Source organism: Sinohyriopsis cumingii, chromosome 3 (assembly GCF_028554795.1).
Source record: "Sinohyriopsis cumingii isolate HCF-2022 chromosome 3, ASM2855479v2, whole genome shotgun sequence".
NCBI classification, from domain to species: Eukaryota; Metazoa; Mollusca; class Bivalvia; order Unionida; family Unionidae; genus Sinohyriopsis; species Sinohyriopsis cumingii.
In genome coordinates, this window is record NC_142963.1 from 20438599 (window position 1) to 20454873 (window position 16275).

A 16275-nucleotide genomic window follows, 5' to 3' on the forward strand; every position below is an offset into this window, starting at 1 on the left:
CTGAGACATTCTATGGAAACCTTTGAGTATGCGATTGTCCGTACATGATGGTACTGAGACATGATTTGGAAACTTTTACAGCATGTGATAATCCGTACATGGTAGTACTGAGACATTCTATGGAAACCTTTGAGTATGCAATTTTCCTTATATAGAGATATTGAGGCATCTATGGAAACGTTTGTTCTGTTGGTTCAAAACGAAGAAAAAGGTTACTATTTAGTACAACGATAGCTAATCCCCACCCCCCGCGATTTTCTGCCATTTCAGGTTTCTTCATTTAATTTGCAATGAAGACATATATTCTGCATCATAAAGATTTATAACACATTGTAATTGAAATATGCGATAACTTCCCATTTTTGGAAAGTTAGGATTATTCAACTCCGACAGCAGCCGAGTCTCATACGGTTTTGAATTCTGTACATTTGGAAATGATTTACTACGGTCCCATTCTCATGTTTAATAATTTTATCATGATTTAATTTTTATTTGTTTTGCTGTAAATATCTTCGAGTACTTTAGAAATAACAAAACATACGTAGAATACATCTGCTGGATACAACAAATGTTAAGACCTATTCAATTGATTACAACCTTTTATAACAGTTGCAAGCTTGTACTGCGGTTTCGTTACAGCCGGGTACCAGTAAATGTGTTAGGTTGAACTGGGTTCAAGGGACTAAATCAATTCATAACAGCGAAAATTAGCATGCACGGGTCTCCATGATCTATTGGAATTATTTTCCGTTTAAACAAATTAAATTAATCTTTTACCATTCATGATTCAGGTAATGATTTTTTGTCCTGTAATTACCAAACACAGATGGTTGAGCCATGATAATCAGTGAATAAAAATATTACCAATGACTTTTATTATTTTAACTATTTACCCTTGTACCACCCATTGAACAAGAAATTTGATTATAACCTTGAAACACCAGTTATATTTTCAACAGTCTAAAACCCACATGTTTAATATTTTTAAATATTCATATGTGATATGACCAATGTTCACAGTAAAACTACATAATTTGTCATTCGTACTCTAGTATTCCAGCCGCAATTCATTTTCACTCATTAATGTAATATTAAAATTGTTAACAACGCACACAGCTTCTTGATCGTATTCCCATGCATTCTTAAATGCATGATGTAGGCAATCCAGCTAAACTTCTACCATATCCATGAAGGAGTTAGAGAGGGAAAACTTTATGCGTTAGATCATCTTTGATTTTTCAATAAATCTTATTTTTTTCCAATTTAAACATTTGTTACTTTGTTATATCTTTACTCCGAGCCATTTTACACTTGCAGAAGATCCGTTTTGTTTGTTATTGACACATCTGCAATAAGTTGGGTTCAATTAGCGTAGTGGTAGAGAACTCACTTGCATGTAATGCGATTCGGATTCGAACTCGACCTGGGATGTATGGTACCGTGGTTTCCAAATCGGACAGGCGGAGTTTCTATCGGCACCCCGGTTTCTTTTTACAGTAAGGACCACAAATATGTCTCAAAACACATTCATGACCAAATTCTTAAACTTAAAAATAAAATAAAAAACCGCATTAAACGAAAACCTCGACTGTCACTGAACGTTTACATATCAAAGTTGCATATATGCAAAATTTTATTCAGATACACTGACGAAGTCTGTCCATTAAGTCCAGCACAAATGTCAGTGAGAGTGGAGTATGTCAAGTGTTGCAAATACATTTTTTTCTGTCACGAGCTTGTTTCTTCTTGTATTGAACTGCAATTACACACGTATAAAGTTAATATGTATGAAAGTTAGGCCACATTGGAGCTTTTCAGTAAGAAATTCTGTTTTGAACGTTTTCTGAATTTTTAAAATGTGGTCACAAATGACGTCCTTTGCAAGTTCGGCGCTGTGTTATTGAACAATTAAATAAGTTTGTGGAAATAAATCGTCGCAGTCGTCGACTCGTTAAGATTCGCAACAAATAATTCGAGATAGATTTGTTGTTCAGTGCATATAACTTGTTACCGATATTAAATTCTAATCGCTGCTAGGCCAGGTCAAGCCAATTAAATGTCTCTATCGTAAGGGACGACCAATGAATCTTCAGGAATGAACGTGTGGGGGTAGGGTCTTCCCGAAAAGGTAAATAAATGATAGAGTTTTAGCTATAACGTAAGCAAATAACCAAGCCCTTACTTCAGAATAAATAAACGAATAAGCCCTCACTTTTGAGCAAATAAACAACCAAGCCCACACTAAAGAGTAAATAAACGATCAAGCCCTCACTAGAGAGTAAATAAACGACCAAGAGCTCACTCCAGGGTAAATAAATGATCATGCCCACATTTCAGAGTAAATAAATGTTCCAGCCATCACTTAAGAGTAAATAAATGATTAAGCCCTCATTAGAGAGTAAATAAACGACCAAGCACTTACTTCAGAGTAAATAAACGACCATGCCCTCACTAGAGAGTAAATAAACGATTAAGCCCTCACTTAAGAGTAAATAAATGATCATGCCCCCACTTCAGAGTAAATAAATGATCAAGCCCTCACTAGAGAGTAGTAGTAAATGGGGATGCATTAGGGACAATGGGACTTAGCATTAAAAACACCCCTGGGACCGATTAAGGACAATGGAAATTTAACATGGAGAAAAATCGTGGGTCACTTTAGGGACAATGGGAATTGAACATAGAGTTTGGGTTTGTCTAGGGACAAGGGGAATTGTACATGGGATTTTTTTTTTAAAATTTTTTTTAAAATTTAAATTTAAATTTAAATTTAAAAAAGGGGTAGGCAATTGAAAGGTTATCTCTTTTCGAGAAATATGGCTGGCCCTGAAAAGGGCCTTTGGGTTTATGTTAATGTATTCATTAACATAAAGGGCACCGCATTGGTCTTCTTCTTGTCCTTAGGCTGCGTCTCACTGTTGGCCCGTAAATCAGGACTCTTTTGAGGCATCCTTGCCTCTCCACGTAAATCCTACGTATCCACAGACTGGTGTTTGTCCTGTGGACAACGGTCCACTTGGATCGGACATACATGAGCATGTCCGTCCTAAACATCATGGAAGACACAAGGGTGGATGACTCAGCTGTGGTCCACATCTTGAAGCGACGAGAACAGGTGAATCAATGCAGTGAACTGCGCTTATTTATAGGTAGAGGTAGGATTGAAACGGATTGAGTTCATTCACCAATCCGAACACGCGTTACAAAATTCAGTCAGCTCGCATCCAATCCGAAGAGAACAGTTTGTGACGTCACGTGGTCTATATAGATTCGCTAGCGCTTGTGTGCAGTCAATCTATGCGACAGTGATTCAACATGACGGAAATTCAGAAAACGATCCATTAGGGTGCACCAGCAGGGGGGACTGCCCAAGGGAACCCGGACTTACTTTCAGAAGAGGTGAATTGGGATTTTGTGGATTTTCTCTCCTCGCAAGAATTTGTTCCGTAACCTTCGTTACCTTCTTCATTACCGCAAGTGGAGAATTTTAGACAGAGACAGAAAGAAGAATTGGAGAAATTTATACAACGACAAAAGGAAACGGAAAAAGCTTTTCTCCTACAGCAACAGCAGCAAGAAGAAGAGGTAAGAAAAAAAACAACAGCAACAACAGCAAGAAGAAGTAGCAGCAAAGAAACAAGAGGGTGAAAATCAAACGGTCACGGTACTGTTGGACATTTTAGCGGAGTTAAGAAGTCTGAAACAAATGTATCAGACTTCTTTATTACGACCGAAGAGAATACGACCTTCCCGAGCTAAACATTACGCAGTCCAGAAGTAGGCCTTGGCCGTGGCAAAGGCTTAAGGCAGTTAAAGCTGATTGCTTAAACTCACCCCTACACCATAAAGAAAAAAAGGCCCTTTTCAGGGCCAGCTACATTTCTCGAAAAGAAATACAATTTCAATTTGCCAATAACTCAAAAAAAAATATTAAACAGCCCATTTTACCCTTATAGTACGTGTCTTTGTATGAGTGCGTGAGTGTAGCTTCTTATTTTAAAATCACAACTCAAAGACACTTACCTTGTATCATTAATTTATTCTTTTATCCATTTTTTACAATCCAATTCACAATTCACAACACAACACTTTAATTAAAAGTTCATTGACTTCTTCTTTCTCCTTGTTTAGTCTCTCTGTTTTTTCAATTTCTTCACCGTTTTTTCCTCATTTTCTTCCCTTCTTCTTATCTTCTCCTGTTTCTTTGCCTCTTTTAAATAGAATTGTCTTCTTTCTTCCTCTTCTTCCTCTGAAGAATCCCTCTCTTCTTCCGAAGAATCCCTCTCTTCTTCTGAAGAATTCCTCTTTTCTTCTGATTCCTCTTGTTTCTTTTTTGGGCAATCTGGAGACCAATGTCCTTTTTCTTTACAATAATAACAGGTATCTTGACTTTTGTCTTTTTTACCCCCTGTTTTTTTTTTCTTTTTTGACGGTCTGGACATTCTGAAGACCAATGCCCTTTCTTCTGACAGATATAGCAAGTATCTTGACTTTTATCTCGAAAGGAAGGAGAGTAGTCCGTCGGCTGGTCTGAAGAGAATTTTCTAATGACCCCTCGCAAAGCTCTGACGAAACGTTCGATTTGGTTAGTCTCTTCCATCGTTGTACTCGGCGTGAGAGTGAAATGAATAGTGAAAAGGACACGACACGCACCCTTTTATATACGCTGGTCTGCCATGACTATAAATTAGTCTATGGTGTTTACACTTGAGTCATTTGACGTTTTGCACTCAAGATGAAACGATCCTATTCATTCGAGAAGAAAGATGAAGAAGAAAGTAAGAGGCAGAAACGTGATCTATCGCCTCGTACCAGGGATGAAATCTTGGCACAAATTCATGTCAGTGATTTTGAAGAGGACATGAGTGAACCAGAATTAGAAACCTCTAAATCAAGTTCACCACCCTTAGTCAACCCTGAAAAATACTATTCCATTTGAGAGACTGAAAAGCGCTCCTCTAGCAAATTTAGAACCACGGCTTACACCTACACGGTGAAGTCTAAAGATTTCAAGGCCGACGTACCCTTGGAGAAAGCAGAAGGGTTCATCACCGAGATGTGGGATTCTTTGCTTACCGCACTCAAGCGACAATGTCAAGCCAAAGAAGACGATCGCTTGACACTATCCATAGATCACGACGGTTTGAAATCCCCTGTTTGGATCGAGTTTAGCAGACCCGCAGAACTAACCCCTTCCAAAGTCATGGACAAGATTCAACACGTACAACAATCTAATGACCAGTTTGACATCACCGATGGTAAAGCCACACTGAAAATGGCCCACGTCTCTCCTCCTCAAGGGACCGGACAACACAAAAAGATGTTATTGGTGGACGACCTTCGCAACACCAAAAAGAGTCTCGTCCGAATTCACAACCCTCAAGACCAGATGTGTTTAGCCCGTGCCATTGTGGTGGGACGAACCTATGCCAACAAGAACGACACGGTAGAATGGAAAAGAACCTGGGAGAACATTCGAAAATCGAACCGAACCAAACAACGAAACGAAGTAGAACTCCTGTTGCAACAAGCTGGCCTGTCCAAAGACACACCCTGTGGCATTCCTGAGATGCAAAAATTGCAAGATGCCCTAGCTCCACGCTACACCTTGAAAGTGCACCCTCAAGAAGTGCGTGGGCCTCTGTTGTTTCGAGGCCAAGATTTTAAGGATGGAAAATACATTCACCTTTATCATCACGATGAACATTTCGATACCATTACCAGGATCACTGGATTCCTGGGATACGGTTATTATTGTGAGAAATGTGACTATGGTTATAATAATCGAGAGCAACACAAACATTGTGGATGGAAATGCTCAGGATGTTTGGCCTCTCCACCCTGTCTGAGCGAAGAACCAGTGCCTTGTTCAACTTGTCTGCGCACGTTTGTCAGCCCTACCTGTTACCAACAACACTTGAAGACGCAAGGTTCACAGAAGAAATGCGCTTGTCAACTGCTGAGATTGTGCCCTGCTGTAGACAAGGCATACGTACCAATAGTATTAAGGCACACGTATGTTCAGGAAAGAAAAAATGTCACATTTGTCACCACATCGTGGACTTGGAACACCAATGCTACGTGCAAAAATACCAACCCCCACCAGAGAAAGAGGACGGTCACAAGAAGAAAGGCAATTTCATCTTTTTCGATTTCGAATGCATGCAAGAGACCGGCATTCACATTCCTAATTTCTGCGTGGCTCATCGAGCGTGCGAGAAGTGCATTCAAGAACCTATCTTCAGTCATTGCCCTCACTGCAGCAAGATTCCTGGAGGGCGTGAAAAAATCTTTCGGGGACCGAACACGTTAGCCGATTTTGCACAATGGGTCTTAGACCCCGTCGACAAGACGTGGAGCCAAGAGGACTTCGAACGTTACGGAGATTGTCATCGTCATGCCACGGTGGTGGCTCACAATTTCTCCGGATACGATGGACAGTTTCTTTTGAGATACTATACGGAACAAGGCACCGAGCGTCCTAAAGTGACTTTGAACGGAGCCAAAATCATTTTCATGCAAGTGGGACAAGTACAGTTTAAAGATTCGATGAGCTATTTGGCCATGCCTTTGAGCCGAATGCCTCAAACGTTTGGAATGACAGAAATGGCTAAAGGGTACTTTCCACACTTTTTCAATACGGAAGCCAATCAACATGCCGTTCTACCCCATTTACCTGAGGCTCCCTATTACGACCCCGACAACATGCGTACCGAATAACGAGAAGCTTTCTACGCTTGGTACCAGGCTCATGCCTCGGACCCTTTCGACTTTCAGGAAGAAATGCTACAGTATTGTCGTTCCGACGTGGACATTTTACGGCGTTGCTGTGGAAAATTTCGAGAACTGTTCATGGAACACGGAGGGGTCGATCCTTTGAAAGAAGCTTGCACCATTGCCAAAGCGTGTTCCTTAGTGTATCGACAACGATTCATGCCTGAAAAGACCGTGGCTGTCATCAGTCCTCAAACGACCAACTATGTCAAGCGTCAATGCTCGGTCAAAGCCCTACGTTGGTTACATTACTTGTGTGACAAGGAAGATAAATGGATTCAGCGTGCCCGCAACGGAGGAGGCGAAAAGACCATAGGAACGTATTCGGTCGATGGCTGGGACTTAGAAAACCCCAAGATCGTGTACGAGTTTAACGGTTGCTTATTTCACGGATGTCCCGTCTGCTACCCTGACCGTGACACTAAAAATCGGTTTTTACAACGGACCATGGAAGACTTGTACCAGGACACTTGTCAGCGACGCCTAAAGTTAGAACAGCAAGGATACCAAGTGGTGGAAATGTGGGAACACGAGTACGATCACCGTATGAAAACCGATCCCGAGTTTAAACGCCTCGTGGAAAGTTACCAGTTCATGGACCCGCTGAACCCGAGGGATAGTTTGTACGGAGGAAGGACCAATGCCACCTGTTTGCTGTACCAAGCCGACGAAGAGAAAGGAGAAGAAATCAAATACTTGGACGTGTGTTCGCTGTATCCCTACGTGTGCAAATATTGTCGCTTTCCTGTAGGGCACCCGCAATTGCTGACGGAACACATCGACCTGAAAAACATTCGACAATACGAAGGCTTAATCAAGTGCAAAGTTTTGCCTCCCACGAACCTATACCATCCCGTCTTACCTCACCATTGTCAAGGCAAACTGATGTTTCCCTTGTGCCGTACTTGTGCCGAAACGTGCAACCAAGACCAACCTTGTCAGCACAGCCAGGAAGAACGGGCCTTGACGGGAACCTGGGTCAGCGTAGAATTGTTCAAAGCTTTGGACATGGGATACCAACTGTTAGAAGTGTACGAAATTTGTCACTTTCCTAAGACACAACAATACCACAAGGGTGACCCTACTCAGAAAGGCATTTTCGCCGACTACGTGGATGCCTTTTTGAAACTGAAGCAAGAAGCCAGCGGCTATCCTTCCTGGTGTCACACTCCCGAAGACCAAATAAAATTCAAAGAGAAATACTACGAACAAGAAGGCATCACTTTAGACCACATCGAGAAAAACGAAGGCAGGCGATCGTTTGCCAAAGTGATGTTAAATTGCTTGTGGGGTAAAATGGCACAACGACCATGTTTACCCAAGACGGAATATTTGACACAACCTTCCCGCTACTTCCAGATGATTCACGACAAAACCAAATACATGAAACACGTGGACGTCGTTCGAGAGGATTTGATCTTGGTCAATTACGAAGAAGATCTGGACTTTGTACAAGACGACCCTTTTGGAAATGTCATCATTGCGGCTTACGTGACAGCCCATGCTCGCTTAACATTGTACGAAGCTTTAGAACTGTTAGAAGAACGCGTCCTGTACTTTGACACGGACAGTTGCAGCTACATCCATCACCCGATTCAACATCACCCTGACATCGAAGGAGACCGTTTAGGAGCCTGGACAGACGAGCATCCCGACGACAAGATTCTAAGTTTCGTCAGTGGTGGTCCCAAAAATTACGGCTACGAATACCGTGACAAACAAGGAGAAGTGCATACGACGTGTAATGTGAAAGGACTGACTCTGAATCATCGTACCAGTCGAATGGTCAACTTTGGGGTATTGAAAGAAGCCTTGCAATCGGGAGAGGATGGAAACTTTAAAGTGACCACCTATCAACCGAACAAGATTGTACGTTTACCCACTCACCACATCGTCAGTCGACCCTTGGAAAAAGTCTATCAAATCGTGTACCAGAAGCGAGTGCGACTTCCCAGTCATTTCACCTTACCGTATGGACACGTTGGTATAAAACATTGGTTGTAAGAGGATAGTTACCCCACCAGAAAGATGACTTCGCCACAGCAAGAATCGAGTGAGAACCCCGATGAGAACTCCAAGTTCAAACCCTACCATTTTCCAGTCTTCTTACCTGACTATTGTGATTGTGCCCGTCGATTGGACACGTTTCAGAAATGGCCTACGGATAGGGAAGGATTACCTTCTTCGCATGTTTTAGCTAGAACAGGATTTGTCTACTTGGGACCTGAGTCAGGATTGGGATACGAGGTACAGTGTTTCGCTTGCGGACTGAAGTTACGAATGGATCTATGTATCTATAAAGATTCAGCTATTCTGGAACATACTCAATGGTCTCCGCACTGCCCTTACCTTTCTATGGCCTTTCCACCCATCACACTACGGTACAATGTTGACGGTACCTTAGAGACGGTACCGTCCAGAACAAGACATAAAAAACGTAAAAAAGGAAAGATGTACAAGCTGGAGACTGCATTGCGACTAGTATAAAAAGGGATAGTTCATTGTGACTACCAAGACCGAGCGAACAAGATGAATACTTTGAAAGAGACATCGTTCCAGTTTGGGGATTGTAAAAAAGTTGTATCTTCCTCTAGTGTGACTAATATTGGATGGATAAGACCCAGGCATTGCGACGGAAAATGTCCGGAAGGAAACTGCGATTGTCCATGTGGTTACCATTGTAATTGCGTAACGGAGTTTGCAGACGAGTGCGATTGTGAGCCTTGCGATGGGTACGATGCTGTACGTTGTGACCTTAGCGATGCCGTAAAGCATCATGGGAACTTTAGTGTCCCTACCCCTATCATGGAAAGTGATGCTGTGCGTGTCAAACCTGAGGGACGCGAAAGCGATGCCGCTCGTCCTCTTAGACATTTTACCGGGTTTAAAGGGGAATGTTCACCTTCACGTCTACCCCCCTACGGGTGTCATCCAGCCCTGAGCAAACTCCTACCCATGTCACCCAACCCTCATCGAAACGAACCTGTGAAAGACGAATATTCGTTTCCTGTGCGTTTGTCGGAATACTGCGACTTTGAAAATCGTCTTCAATCGTTCAAAGGAAAATGGCCTAAGTATCTGGGAGAACCGACCCCCGAAGAATTAGCCAGAGCCGGATTTTTCTACTTGGGCGAAGGAGATAAAGTCAAGTGCTTCAGTTGCGGTGTGTCACTTCACCACTGGGAACCGCAAGATTCGGCCTACGTAGAACATGCTCGATGGTCACCGAATTGTCATTACTTACCCTTAGTGGGACCGAGACATTGAAGTAACTTCTTACCATAATAATCTGTTCATGGATACTTTACAAGAGAACATGTGTGCTTTGCCTGTGGAGTTGAGAGAACGCATTTACCGAGAGCTGGTCAAAATAGAAGTGAAACGTAAAGAACGATTGCATCCGTTACGTCACCGGTGTTTGAACCACTGGTACCTGAAGGCTATACAAGGACTGATTCAATTGAAAGTGTTCCATCGGACAGACATTGATCAACGATCCTCTAGTTTTAAAAAGGATTGGTTCGGTATGGACGATTGTAGGTACATCATTGTAAACGTACTGCATCGAATTCCAGAGGAAGAGTTAAGGAATTACCAACATCTTGAACACAATGTCAACTTAGTGAAAGAGGAAACTTCTGAACGAATTGTAATGTGTAGAAACATCTAGACAAACTCTGACGTTTCAGTTACAGTATGTAACATTTAAATTCCCTACTGGAGAACGAACGTGTTTGGTTAGAAATTACCTTTATTGCTTCCGAAACAAAGACACTCTAAAATCAAGTTGCCATGCCACGGATTATGTCACATATCATTCAACAGATTCCGTGGAAGGAACTCAATGACCATATTCAAACCGTGGATCATTGCCATCAATTATTACAAGAATTTTATCCATTCAATTTGGGACGACAAGTGGTGTGTGTCTTTGTGACTTGTTTTCTGGGATTTCGTTTACCAGCCGATTCTTTGTGGACTCTTTACGATCAGTACTTACCACCTCAATGGCCTTAACTGGTCACGAAAAACTCCTTTTGCTCAGAGCCTTGCGTTTTCATCTGGATACTTCTCGACCTCAACAGGAAAAAAAGATTCGTCAACTTTTAGCTACCCAAGACGTGTATGACGATGTGTGTGTAGCTTGTGACTTACATCCCCATTGGACAGATGTCCGTGCCTGGAAAGAATGGGGTTTTGAGGCTTGGACCCAAGAAGTGGCCCAGTATGCACGAGAGTTGTTCAAGGAAAAAAGTTACTTTTCAACACGTGTTAGTGACGGTGCCAGAAGAACCCGTCACCCAGGACAGGACTGTCATGGACATGCCTGAAAGGTCATTCCAGGAGGACACTTGTGTGACCTTACCCCCTACAGAACTGGTTAGAACATTACCCAAAACATGTTGTTGTACAGACACTTGTGTTTATTCCATGTTAATAGTTATCATGTGCCTTTTATCCTTGTACTTAAGCCTTTGGGTTTTGTGTATTTTTGTCTTTCGTATTCATGTTTGAAAAAAAACATTCAATAAACGTGTTCTGAAAAAGTATATAAACTCTTGTCTTGTTTGTTTTCGTGTCACAAGTGACATTTCTCACACAATGGCTACCTCTACTGTCTCTGCTCCCTCTTCCTCCACTGTCAAAGTCATCGACGAACACTTAGATCGTGCCAGTTGGGAGGCTTTGTATCATCGCCATCCCTTTAACATGCTCATTGCTGGACCTAGCGGTTCAGGCAAAACCGAATTCGTCAAACGTTTGATCGAACATAAACATCATTTGATCGATCGGCCACCTCAGCGGATCGTGTGGTGTTACAAAGAGTGGCAATCGGCCTACAGCCTCTTGCGAGAAAGTCAAGGCGATTCCATCGTGTTTGTGGAAGGCATTCCTAAAGAAGACGACGGCATCGTCTCTGACTCCCGTCAAACCCATTTGGTCATTTTCGACGACATGTTAGGAGAAGACGAAGAAGAAATTAAACTGTGGTTCACGCGCAAAGGGCATCATCGTAATGCCAGTGTCGTTTACATCACCCAAAATTTGTTTCAAGAAAGTAAAGCCTATCGCACCATCAGTCTCAATGCGCATTACGTGGTCTTGTTTAAAAGCCCTCGAGATAAATCGCAAGTACAAGTCTTAGGCAAACAGTTAGGAACGCCTTGGCTGACTCAGGTGTACGACGATGCCACTCAAACACCACACGCCTATTTACTCGTCGATTTGAAACCTACGACCCCCGAGGATTTGCGATTTCGTACCCACTTGTTTCACCACTGGTGCCAAGACGGAGGGCCTGTCCTGTACACGTCTCCGTCCTCGACTTCATTTCACGCCACATAAAAAAATCTATAAAAACCTCAAACCCTTTTCGTCTGTCTCACACACAGTGTGAACATGACGTCCCTTCAGTCGCATCTTCCCGTCAAATTGATTCGTGCCTTGTATGGCATCAGTCGAGAAAAAAATCCACAAACACGAGCTCGTGTCTTAGAAGCTAGTCTCAAAGAAGTCTTACGATGGTTCACGGTGACGTCACGTCAAATGTTCCAAGGAATCATTCAGATTCCTCATCAAACCAAACGCTTTTTCGATCGAAACAAAGTCGCTTTGGTCCAATTGGCCGATCCCCGCATCGACACTCAAACCAAAAAACAAATCATTTTGAAACCTGGAGGGAGCGGTACTCTAGGAGGGGTCATCATTCGCTCACTCTTAAGATGGGATCCTAATGCCCCCAAAGTTATACCCAAGACAAAAGTCCAACGAAGTCCCAAGAAGAAAAAGAAAAAGACCAGGTCCCCAAGGAGAACTTCTCCAGTGGCAGGACCCTCCTCTTACCAGACACCATCACCCCGGAAAAAGAAAAGAAGCCCCCAGAAAAAGAAACAGAAAGAAGTCCCCAGAAAAAGAAAAGTCTACAGAAGAAAACTGGTCGCAAGAGAGGCACTTCGGCCAGGACGCAACCCTACACTCGCAAACCACGACCTGCCACGGCAGTGACTGCGTCTCCGGCATCCTCACGTTCATCCACTTCTCCGTTGATGACACCCAGAACTGAAGAGTACTTGGAGACGTTGATTACACCAAGAACTTCTCCGTTGATGACCCCCAAAAGAACTTCCCCAGTGGCAGGACCCTCCAATTTAGCGGCAGTGGCTGCTGCTCACAAAGTACCTTCTCCCAAAATCAAAGTCCATGAAAGATCGGGCATGTTACAAAGTTTACTGGATTTGTCCAAGCAAGAACTGGCTCGATTTAGTCCGTTGCGTACCCCTGCACGACGTGTCATGCCTGTCCTCAAACTGATACGACGTAAAGACAATCAGTGGCAACGCGTTCCAGTATAAAAAAGGCCTGTGACCAAGTAGGGTATCAGTGTTTTTTTGGTGCTCCTGAAGATTGAAAGATGTCACCCTCCAGAAAACCCCAAGGAAAGAAAAGGAAAGGACTGCCACCACGTTTAGCCAAACATGGGGACATGTTATCTGTCCTGTCCAAAGCTTCTCCACCCCTACGAAAAAAACTCATTCAAACAGAGGTCATCGATACCGTGTGCGAATGTTGTTTGAACGTCTTGAAAGGCACGATCCCTTTGTCCAAACACCAGAAACAATGCTTAAGCAAACATCGTCACGTTCTTCGCCAAATGGTTCGAAAGAAAATTCCCATTCGTCAAAAAAAGAAGATGTTAGTGCAACGTGGAGGCATTTTACCTCTCTTGTTAGGCCCCATACTGAAAGGAGTCTTGGGAACCATGTTGGGAGGACTAGTGGGAGCAAGATAAAAAGGCCTTCGGAAGTCCCAAGATCTCAGAATCGACCCCTGACAACCCATGGAAGGACGAAAACTAGCTTTAGTGCCTTACAAACGATGGATGGAATACCATCGGTGGCAAGAACAACGCACCCCGCATTTACCTCCCAATCCCCATTTGAGCGAAATGTCCCAGTTACAACACGAATTGCAGTCGTTGATGGATCGCCAAGATTTGTCCGAAACAGAAAAATCGCAAAAGTACGGTCAACTCTTGCAACGACTGCAACTCTTTCACCAAAAAGCTTTAGACGAAACAGCTCTACCCACTTTGAAAGATTTTAAGACCTTGATGAAAAGTCCAGCACCATCACCAGTACCAGTACCACCAGTACCCGTGACCAAGACAGAAAAAGGAAAAGAAGAAGAAGAAGGGTTTCAAACTCCACCAGAAAAAGTACGCAAGTTAACAACACCACCTACCTCCAGAATTGGATGGATTAAAAAGATGATGGCCACCCCTTCTTCATCACAAGAGAAAAAGAAAGTGAAGACAGAAGTGAAGACAGAAGTGAAACAAGAACCGATATCCCCCGCTCAGACATCCTCCTCTTCAACACCTATTGCCGGTCGCACACGCAAAGTATTGCAATCCAAGAAAATACCCCAAGAGAAAAAGAGTAGCCTCTTCCAAGAGTGGGTGTCTTATTAACACACAAACACAAAAAAATGGAAAAAGTCTTAGCCAGCATTTACTACGATCCCTCGCATCCTGCAGGTTACGCAGGAGTTCGAAAATTGTATCGTGCTGCCAAAACGCGACTGAAAAGTCTCCGTTTACCTCAATCGCAGCGATGGTTACAAGAACAAGCTACCTACACTTTACACAAACCCATTCGACGCAAGTTTGCCAGAAGTCGCACCCGAGTGGAAGGCATCGATCATCAATGGCAAGCCGATTTAGCCGATGTCTCTCATTTAGCCAGCTACAATCGTGGCTACAAATATTTGTTTTGTGTCATCGACGTCTTTTCCAAATTTGCCTGGGTCGTGCCCTTGACTTCCAAATCGAGCAGCGAGTTAGTGCGAGCCCTGCAACGAGTGCTGAAACAAAGCGGTCGTCACCCTCTTCGATGGCAAACGGACAAAGGCACCGAATTTCTGAACCAAGCTTTCCAAAAAGAATTAAAGAAACGTGACATTCATTTTTTTACCACCGAGAATCCCGAAACCAAAGCCAGCATCGTGGAGCGTTTTCAACGCACTTTGAAAGAACGCATGTGGAAATATTTTACGCATCACCACACTCTGAAGTACATCGACATCTTACCGCACCTGGTGCAAGCGTACAACCAATCTTACCATCGAGGCATCGGACGTGCCCCGCAAGAGGTGACTCCCGAGAACGAAGTGCTGGTGTTTGAGCGCCTGTTTGGTACGTCCCCGACGAGGGCTGTCCCCAAGAAAAGGGGAGAGTTGGTCGTAGGAGACTGGGTGCGCATTGGCAAAACCAAACGCACTTTTGACAAAGGTTACTTACCTAACTGGACGACCGAATTGTTTCGCGTCACTGGACGAGTGCATGGCCGTCATCCTGCCGCCTATAAATTGGAAGACATGAATGGAGAAGTGCTCAAAGGAACGTTTTATTTGCCCGAGTTACAACGTGTCACCAAAAAAGAAGACGACGTGTACGACATCGAAAGCATTCTCGAACGCAGAACCCGTAAAGTGGGCAAACGACGTGTCAAAGAAGTCAAAGTACGTTGGAAAGGATATCCACCCAGTTTTGATTCTTGGATCGACGCTTCGCAAGTCATCGACTATAAAAAGAAGTGATCATCATGCCTTTTCACACAGACGCAGCTACGTCGACCACTCCTCCTTCACCTAGTTCTTCTGTGCAAGATTTACAAAAACAACCCTTGTGGGTGTGGTGCGGAGAACGTGTGCCTAAAACGCAAATCGACTTTTTCTGCCAAATCTTTGTGGTGTATTGTGTCATCGGGGCAGCCATTGCCAATTTGAGTTTGCAACAAGGAGACAAACAATTGTGGACCATTTTATTGAGCAGTTGCATCGGTTACCTATTTCCCAATCCCTGTCTGAAATTCTCCTCGAACGGGAACCACGGGAACTTTGTGTCCAGTGCCAGTGCCAGTCACCAGTCACCAGTCCAACCACAACCAGAACCCCATTTTGGGCGGAGACACACCTCTGGCGTCCAGTAACCCCTCGGACAGCCACAGAACTCTGGAATTATGAGTCACCAAAACCAATTTTACTTAACCTTACCCAGTGAAAGTTCCATGGAGGTGTTTCCCAACAACACGTTGTGCTGTTACACGGCCAAATTACCTCAAGCCATCCCCTTAGATCACGAAGCCCATTGGGAAGTGGCTTTAGTAGAAATGATTCACCCTACACAAATCCAAAACATCACCGAAAAGCAAAACTTTTTTGAGGTCGAAATCCTGAACGAACAATTACAAAAGACCATGAATGACATCAACGAGTTTTCAGGGATCACAAAACCATCCACCAACAATCCAGCCTTCAAAATCTACACCTTGAAAATTCCGGCAGGGTTTTATTTTAGTGGCCAACATTTGGTGGACACTATTGCGGACAGGTTCGAGTTAGCCTTTGGCAGAGCCCTGAACAGACTAACTAAACGTGTCACCCTGGACTACCATAAAGTGGCTCGTCGCTTACTGATGAAATGTCCGGATACCCAAACGA